General features: G+C 40.7%; 1 protein-coding gene across 2 annotated transcripts in view; it reads right to left on the bottom strand.

Moving 5' to 3' along the window:
* LOC309612569 (uncharacterized protein) overlaps positions 1-9,849 on the bottom strand; it is a 452,870-nt gene that overhangs the window by 116,614 nt on the left and 326,407 nt on the right. The window lies entirely within an intron of this gene.

Below are 9,849 nucleotides of genomic sequence, written 5' to 3'. Positions count from 1 at the left end.
GCCAATGACATGATACTATACATAGAAAATCCTAAAGATGCCACCAGAAAACTACTAGAACTAATCAATGAATTTCGTAAGGTTGCAGGATACAAAATTAATGCACAGATATCTCTTGCATTCCTGTACACAAACAATGAAAGATCAGAAAGAGAAATTAAGGAAACAATCCCATTTACCATCACAACAAAAAGAATAAAATACCTAGGAATAAACCTACCTAAGGAGGCAGAAGACCTGTACTCAGAAAACTATAAAACACTGATGAAAGAAATCAAAGATAACATAAACAGATGGAGAGTTATACCATGATCCTGGATTGGAAGACTCAATATTGTGAAAATGACTATACTACCCAAAGCAATCTACAGGTTCAATGCAATCCCTATCAAATTATCAATGGCATTTTTCACAGAAATAGAACAATAAATTTCACATTTTGTATGGAAACACAAAAGACCCTGAATAGCCAAAGCAATCTTAAGAAAGAAAAACAGAGCTGGAGGAATCATGCTCCCTGACTTCCGACTATACTACAAAGCTACAGTAATCAAGACAGTATGGTACTGGCACAGAAACAGAAATATAGATCAATGGAACAGGATAGAAAGCCCAGAGATAAACCCACACACATAAGTCACCTTATCTTTGACAAAGGAGGCAAGAATATACAATGGAGAAAAGAAATCCTCTTCAACAAGTGGTGCTGGGGAAAATGGACAAATACTAGTAAAAGAATAAAATTAGAACACACTCTAATACCATACACAAAAGTAAACTCAAAATGGATTAAAGACCTAAATGTAAAGCCAGACACTATAAAACTCTTAGAGGAAAACATAGGCAGAACACTCTATGACATAAATCACAGCAAGATCCTTTTTGACCCACCTCCTAGAGAAATGGAAATAAAAACAAAAATAAACAAATGGGACCTAATGAAACTTCAAAGCTTTTGCACAGCAAAGGAAACCATAAACAAGACAAAAAGACAGACCTCAGAATGGGAGAAAATATTTTCAAACAAAGCAACTGACAAAGGATTAATCTCCAAAATACACAAGCAGCTCATGCAAATCAATATCACAAAAAAAAACAACCCAATACAAAAATGGGCAGAAGACCTAAATAAGCATTTCTCCAAAGAAGACATACAGATGGCCAACAAATACATGAAAAGATGCTCAACATCACTAATTATTAGAGAAATGCAAATCAAAACCACAATGAGGTATCACCTCACACCGGTCAGAATGGCCATCATCAAAAAATCTAGAAACAATAAATGCTGGAGAGGGTGTGGAGAAAAGGGAACCCTCTTGCACTGTTGGTGGGAATGTAAATTGATACAGCCACTATGCAGAACAGTATGGAGGTTCCTTAAAAAACTAAAAATAGAACTATCGTATGACCCAGCAATCCCACTACTGGGCATATATCCAGAGAAAGCCATAATTCAAAAAGATATATATGTACCACAATGTTCATCGCAGAACTACTTACAGTAGCCAGGACATGGAAGCAACCTAAATGTCCAACAACAGATGAATGGATAAAGAAGATGTGGCACATATATACAATGGAATATTACTCAGCCATAAAAAGGAACAAAATTGAGTTATTTGTAGTGAGGTGGATGGACCTAGAATCTGTCAGAGTGAAGTAAGTCAGAAAGAAAAAAACAAATACCATATGCTAATGCATATATATGGAATTTTAAAAAGCGGCACTGGTGAACCTAGTGGCAGGGCAAGAGTAAAGACACAGACCTAGAGAACGGATGTGAGGGCACGGCGGGGGAAGGGGAAACTGGGATGAAGTGAGAGAGTAGCATTGACATATATACGCTATGAAATGTAAAATGGATGGCTAGTGGGAAGCAGCTGCATTGCACAAGGAGATCAGCTCGATGCTTTGTGACGACCTAGAGTGGTGGGATAGGGATTGTGGGAGGGAGGCTCAAGAGGAAGGATTTATGGGGATGTATGTATATATATAGCTGATTCACTTTGTTATACAGCAGAAACTAACACAACATTGTAATGCATTTATACTCCAATAAAGATGTGGGAAAAAAAATACATAGTAGCTGACACATAAAAGGTGCTCAATAATTGTTATAAAAATAAAATTACATGGCAAGCTGGATAAGCGTTTACAACAGTTAGAATAAAGGCAGAATATAAAAAATGGATCTACACACTGATTACAACTCAATCAAAACTACGTGTGCATCTTTGACAAAGACTTGTGAAACTGACAATGGCAAAGGTCAATTTACTAGAGAAATAGAATTCTGGAAATTTTAAAATTGATTTTCCCCTTTCATAGCATTCTTAAATTGCTTACCAAGAATTTTGTTCATGAAAGCCTAGCTCAGTGCTATTCTACCATCAGAGCTCCCAAAAACATAAAGGTATCAACTGACTAGAATGCAGAAACCAGAGGTCTTAACTGGTTACCTACTGAACATTTCTGGTGAAAACTGTATGCATATCAGCAGGCCAGAAAAATGGATATGTACAAAGGAGAAGAAATGCCAGTTGCCTTTTGTGCTGAGCTGCCATACATAAGGAAGACTTGCACAAAACCTTAATTCTGTCTGAAAAGTAAACAAAACCAGAACTTGCCAGCACCATTTCATAGAAGTGAATTCCAGAGATGGATCTTTAAGTCAACTCTCCACTATATGCAAAGAATGTATTGAAAGAGTAGGAGAGAGAGGCAAGAGAAAGGAGAAAGAGAAGGAAAATGAGAGTGGAAGAAACAAAATGTGATTTGACAAAGATGAAAGAAAAAGAGGCAATTAAAACACAAATACATCTACCTGTTGGTTCTCTTAAAAATCCTTCCCTGAATTTTCATATTTCAAAATGTGCTGTTGTTTAATTTCACCCAAGAAAGAGGAAAAATGATGGTGCCATTAACTGAAATGGGAAATCCAAAGGAGGGGATGCTTTGAGAAAATATAAGCCTGTAAAGAGGACTTGATAAACGTGTGTGCGTAGGCCATTAAATGCAAGTGTCTTGTTGGTTGAGTTTCAGTTTCCAATAGGACATCTTTCATGGCCTGCCAAAATAGGAACACCTCCTCTCAGGGGGCAAGACTACATTTCAGTTAATTTTCTATTTCAATAAGATAGAAATTGCAAGTCAGCAAGAAACAGAGACAGGCTACACAGTTCCCTTAGTCTTGTATTCCTGATCAAATGCAGGGCCCAGAAATAGCCAGAATAGACCTCACTGCTTTTGCCCTTTGCCTACAAATGACAATGACTAATGATGAGGGTAGGTTGGGTGGAGGTAGGCTGAGGGCAGGTGGGGCTACCCTGGCATTGAGGACCCATTGAGGGCTAACAACACACACCCCTTTGCAATAAGTTTAAGGGAACAGCATTGTCTTTTCTTCCCATGAGATACTGACATTTAACCCCATCCCAAAGCAATCACCACCTCCACTTTTCCCTCCCTCTATAAGTCAACAGGAAAAATAACATTCCCCAAATAAGAGATTCATTTCTCATCAAAATAGAACCTTCTTTTATGTAACTACACAGAAGCTTCCTTACTGAAGCACTAAATTCAAAAGCAGCTATAAGTAAAAAGAATCTGCTCTTATCATAAATAAAAGATTGTATATGCGAACTTATTTGCAGTAAAATCTTAGATAAAAAATATAATTTATACCCTAGTTTCTCCTGTGTATTTTATGTAATATCCCAGTAAAATATTTCCATTTTACAACATGTACCTATTAAAACCATTCCTCATAAAACTGTCGGCATAAAATAAAATACAAAAACTGGAAGGAAAAAGCAGAGGAAAAGAAAATATATCAAAAAGAGGTGATGAAAGGCAACAGAAGGATGCTTGTGGAAACTCTCCCAGTGAGACATAAATAACAGTAATATGGAGGCAGTGGAAGATGCTAATAATTAAGTAGGATATTTTAAGGTGAATCCTTAAATCCTTCTTCAAATGCCATTCGTTTCTCTATGCTAACAAGGAATTCTCTCACAATAAAATCTGGAGACAGGACCTTACTAGTGACATAGAATGAGTCTACAAAATAAGTCAATTAAAAAGAAAGTGTCCTGGAGGACTTCCCTGGTGGTGCAGTGGTTAAGAATCTGCCTGCCAATGCAGGTGACACAGGTTCGAGCCCTGGTCCAGGAGGATCCCACACGCACGGAGCAACTAAGCCGGAGCACCACAACTACTGAGCCTGCGCTCTAGAGCACGTGAGCCACAACTACTGAGCCCGTGTGCCGCAACTACTGAAGCCCACGCGCCTAGAGCCTGTGCTCTGAAAAAAGAGAAGCCACAGCAATGGGAAGCTCACGCACTGCAATGAAGAGCAGCCCCCACTCGCCGCAACTAGAGAAAGCCTGCGCACAGCAACAAAGACCCAATGGAGTCAAAAATAAATAAATAAATTAATTTAAAAAAAAAAGTGTCCTGGAAACGGCAAATATTGTCTGTGAAAATGCAGCCCAACATGTGATTGAAGTTTACTCTCGAGTCAACAGGTCCTCCTCCCACCTACAGGTGGACTTGCAGCCTGTGAGCCAAGGAGCCCTTAAAACCAGCGAATCGGATCTGTCAGTCTTTGGGAGGTTGTCAGTATTTATTCTGAAATCATTTCAGATGTACAGAAAACTTGTAAGAATAATAAAAAGAACTCCAGATACCCTTCTTCCAGATTTTCTACAACTGTTAAATTTTTATCACTTTCTCATATATATATGAATTATTATATTATATAAATTACATACATTCAAATTACACATATAATTAAATATACACATGTATTTGATCATTTGAGAATAAATTGCTGATTTATGATACCCATTCACCCCTGAAACTTCAGTGTGTATTATTTGGGGGTACTCTTTTACGTAACTAGGAGAACATAATCAAAATCAGGAAAATAATATTTAATATGATCTAATCTGTAGATCTTATTCAAATTTGGCCACTTGTCCCAACAACAACATTACAGTTTTAAAAAATGAGATAACTAAAAAAGGAAGAGAAATTGAAGGAAAATTTTAGTCCAGGATGCAGTCCAGGATCACACATTCAGCTGTCCCGTCTCTTTGGTCTCCCTTAATCTGGAACAGTACCTCCGTCTCTTTGTTTTTTCTGATCTTCACTTGTTGAAGAGAACAAGTTAGTTATTTTGTAAAGTAACTTGGTTTTGTCTGGTATTTCCTCATGATTATATTCAGATTACACATTTTTGACAGAAATGCTGCAGAGGTGATATGTCTTGGTATCAGGAGGCATATGTTCATTTGTCCCATAAATGGTGATAATAACTTTGATCACTTCGCTAAAGTGGAGTCCCTTGTAAAATTACTACTTTTCTCTTTGTAATTCATAAGCGGAGATACTTTGAGATTAAGTAAATATCCTGTTCCTCATCAAATTTTCACCCAACAGTGTCAGCATCTGTTGATGACTCTTGCCTAAATCAATTATTACTGTGATAGTTCCAAATGAGGAGTGATGCCGTGGTCTATAGATGGGGTGACTCAGATCTCTGGGGGATCAGATGGCCTAAGTTTTGACTTGGAAAAGAAAGCAGTATCTATTTCTACTGCAATCTATAGAAAGTAAAGATCAACAAAATTGTCCTAGTTGATGGCACTATGGAGAACATAGCATCCATTTTCTGTGCATCAGTATTTCTCAATGGAAAGGAGAGGTTTTTTTTATCACTATCAAAAAGGTCACAGGTTTAGAAAAGTTGAGAAATACTGTACTAGATGCTTTTCTTTCAAGAGAAATTAACCTCCAGTTTAGAAAATGGAATGGCTGTTTTTCTCCTAAGTAATTTTTTTTGATTTTATGCAAAAACATTCTGAATTATGTAACCAACCAAGTTTTTCCTTTTGACAATACCTGCTAGAAAACTTAGAACTTAAACAGTGTGTAGTTCATGGTGATAAGTCTTTTAACTCTGCATTTTAGGGTCTCATTTTTTGATCATTTAATGTTTCCAACTAGTTTTGCTTTCTTCTTTTGCTCTAATTTCTTATTTATGCATCTATTTTATTAGGTATTTTTGTAGCCAAATTGAAACTTTGTGGACTAAGATAGACATACAAACTAATAAAATAGTCCATAATTTCTTTTTTCATCAGTTGCTCTATCTCAAATCTCCAGATCAAATTTCTTATCAACTGGGGCTATCTTATTTTGTTCCACTTGACATGACACGTTGGAGGAGGGGCGTGGGTGAAAGAACACATGAGAAACTTTAATTCAGTGTCATTGGTTAATTCAGTGACTTTATGCTTTCCAGGGCCCTAAAATAATGAGATTGGTTATTGCTTGTCACTTGGAATGGATCCTTCTTGGTGCAGGGAAAAGAGCACTGAACCAGTCATCAGAAGGCCCATCCATGGCATAATTCTACTTCTGCCACAGATGTGGTGTGACCTTGAACAAACCAATTCCAATATCTGAACTTCAGCATCCTTGGGGAATAACTGGGAATGAAAGCACCTAAACTGCCTATCTCACCAAACTATTGGAAAACTCGATAGGAAACTGCTTCAAGAACTACAAGATCCAAGAATTCCTTATCATCTTATCATCTGGTAAGAGCATCAGACCATAAACAAGTAAACAAATATACAAATAACTTAATTTCAGATAATAGTAAATGCTATGAAAACAAAATAGACGAAAAGATTCAAGAAGGAAGGCGGGGAGGGTGATTTGAGACCAGAGGGCCAAAGGAGACCTCTGTAAGGAATGGATATTTAATCAGAGACCTGAATAAGGAGAAGCAGAAAGCTATGCAGGGATGACAAGAGCTCATGAAGCGGGGATAAAACCTCGAAGGCAGGAAGCCACTCAGTGGGCTCCAGTAACTGCAAGAAGCCAGTGTGTGTACGGGGTGTTTACATAGGGCAGGTGTGGCAGAGGCGAAATCGAGGATGGAGGTGCAGCCTTTGCAAACCAATCTCTCTGCAGCCTCAGCATTAAGAGCATGGGCTCTGCAAATCCACAAACCTGGGTGCACCTCCTGGGTCTGCCTCTCACCATCGTGGTGGAGGTACTTAAGCTCCCCGTGCCACAGCTTTACTGTATATAAAACAGGAATGATAATAGCAGTTTCTTTACAAAATGGTGTGAGAATTGAGTGGGCTGATGCTTGGTACAGGGGAGCTCTCAAGAAGCTTATTACTTTCCGGTCCACTCCATCAAAGGAACAACAATGACCCTTAAAGAATAAACTGCACAAGTCAGGGTTCAAGGATATCTGATAAAACTTTTCTCATAGGATAAGCAGTAAACTCCTCAAGGATAGAGAACCTGTCTGCTCCAGCCCCTCAGCACCTAGCACAGAGCTGCACATAGTAGGTGCTCAATAAGATATCTACCCTGAGTAAATATTTGTGAAAGGCGGTTCCTGACAGTAGTAGCAAGCCAGCCATGAAACGCAGGCAGTAAATCACGCTCCCCTGTGCCCAGCTCTATACAGAATTCACAACAGGCACAACTTGTTTTTAAACTCAAGTTATGTGAAATGTTTTGAGATGGTCCTAACTTATTCAGAGGCATGCTCACCTTAAGTAATGGGTTGTCTCAGGAGTGAGTCCCTGGCTCTGCCATAATAGCTGATTTTTATCAACAATTAGGAAAAGAGGCATTTGTCTGATCACTCGGCCAATGTCTGAACAAATGGCTCCTCAGCCAACCATTACAAATACGTCCCACCACCACCAGCGTTTCCAAGTTCAGACTTCTCATTCTGATCATGCTAGGAATGTAATCAACTCCCTCTGTAGAGGTAAGTTAATTATCTCCTCAGGCTGTGAAAGAACACACGGGTTTGGTTTCTGACCACGGTGCCTAATGAGAGGGCCCTCCAGAGGAGCCAGAGGGCTTGTCGGCTGCCACCCCAGGGCCCCGGATGGCACCCGGGAGCCGTGGTTCAAAACGATCTGGCCTTTATCCCCCAGGTCCCCCATCGCACCTGCTTTAGTGATGCAGCGCTGGACACAGAACTTGGCTCTCTCCAATCTCCTCTGGCCAGCATGGCCGTGCCCTGTTGGCTGGAGCTGGGCTCCTGGAGCTCACCCAGCACCTCCTGCAGCCCAGCTCAGCTCCCAGCTCAGGATGTCCCTCTGGAAGCTGATCCTGAGATAGATAAGGGAGGAAATCAGCTTCCCTGTCCTCCATCACCAGGCTGCCAGGGACAGCAGGACCTAAAGACTCAAACATAAATCACCTGCCTATCTCCATGTTTTAAACTTCAGCTTTAATCCAGCTCAGAGTAGGATTAGCTGCCTCAGAGACTGCTAATTGCCAGATGGCCGCTGATAGCCAACCAGGGAAACGTGTGTGTCAGAGCCTGCTGTGAAGCCTTAGAAAGTCAGAACTGGAAAGGATCTGAGGGAGGCAGGCCAACCCTTCACTTCTCCATCATCACAATGGGGACAGGGGCAAGGCGGCAGCTCTCGGATGCACGGTGAGTTAACAGCACGTGCTGGGACCTTTCTCTGGGTTGTTCGAATTGAGGGGAGAAAGAGAGATGAGCATTGAGAGACAGCAGCGCATCGCTAGCTGATTATGTCCTGCTGCTCTCAGACAGGGGCAGAAGCAAGAGGAAGGGAAGTTAATTTACTGAATACCTCCTATATTCCAGATGTGATGTCAGCTGTTTTCGTGTGTAACACCTGGGTTCTAATCCCTGGTCTGCCACTGACCCTACATGTCATCTTGGGTAAATCACTTTCCCTGTGGAGGAGTCTTAGTACCTCAAGTGCAGGCTGAGAAGGGTAGAGTGGATTATCTCTAATAAGACAGTGGTTCTCATTCTTTAATGTGCACCAGAATCCCCTGGAGGGCTTGTTAAGATACAGATTGCTGGGTCCTACCCTCAGTTTCTGAATCATGGCGCTTGAGAATATGTGTGTCAAACAAGCTCCCCAGTGGTGCTGATGATGATCATCTATGGACCACACCTAAAGGTGCATCGCTCTAAGATATAACCGCCAACTCTAAAGTTAAATAGCATGCGTGAGTTCATGAAAAAGAAACATACACATACACACACACACACACTCTCTTTAAAAAGGAGTAAAAAACAAAGGACCCCAAGCTAGTAAATCAATCCCAGTGGGTCCAAGCCTATAGGTTTCCTTAAACCCTTGAAAACAACTCTAACATGTAGCAAGCCAAATCTGAACTCAAGTTTATGTCCTGTGGCTCAAGTCCTTTCTTTGGAGAGAATAAAGTGCTGCCTTACCCCCAAGAAGCCTATAAGCCTGAATGAAGCGCGTTCATTAACACAGTCATACTCAGATGGAGGCCCAAGTGGCATCCCAGGCAAGCATCTGAATGTCTTCAGTAGCTGGTACATCCAGACGTTTGCTATGCACCCAACGAGGACTGCAACCGGCAGGGCTACCACCGGGATGGAGAAGATGCAGGAGTGCTCACCATCGCTTCCGTGGTGTGACCAGAGGTCCACACCCCTCAAATCCCCACCCAGAGCAATGCCAACCTCCCAGGACATCAGCAGATTGTTTCTGGGAAATTTCTCAAAACATATATCAACCCAAAGGAAAGCAGAAAAAAAAACACATATATATTGAAAAACCCAGAAAAATACCCAAATGCTCCTAGGAGAATGTTTGACCCTTGACACACTATACTCATGGGCTGAATATCTAAGATCAAAGCTACCTTGGAAGGGTATTATGGCTTTTATAGAACAACAACAAAAATGGGCAGGAAGAAAGCCCGGGGCAAGAAAGCCAGAGAACTTCCACGGGGCGCCGCCTCTCAGGGAAGATAGGTCGTGGCTAAAATCCGGGAAAGCTGTCT

This window comes from Balaenoptera borealis (genome assembly GCF_965194805.1).
Source record: "Balaenoptera borealis genome assembly, chromosome: 15".
NCBI classification, from domain to species: domain Eukaryota; kingdom Metazoa; phylum Chordata; class Mammalia; order Artiodactyla; family Balaenopteridae; genus Balaenoptera; species Balaenoptera borealis.
This window is presented reverse-complemented; position numbering and strand designations above follow the sequence as displayed.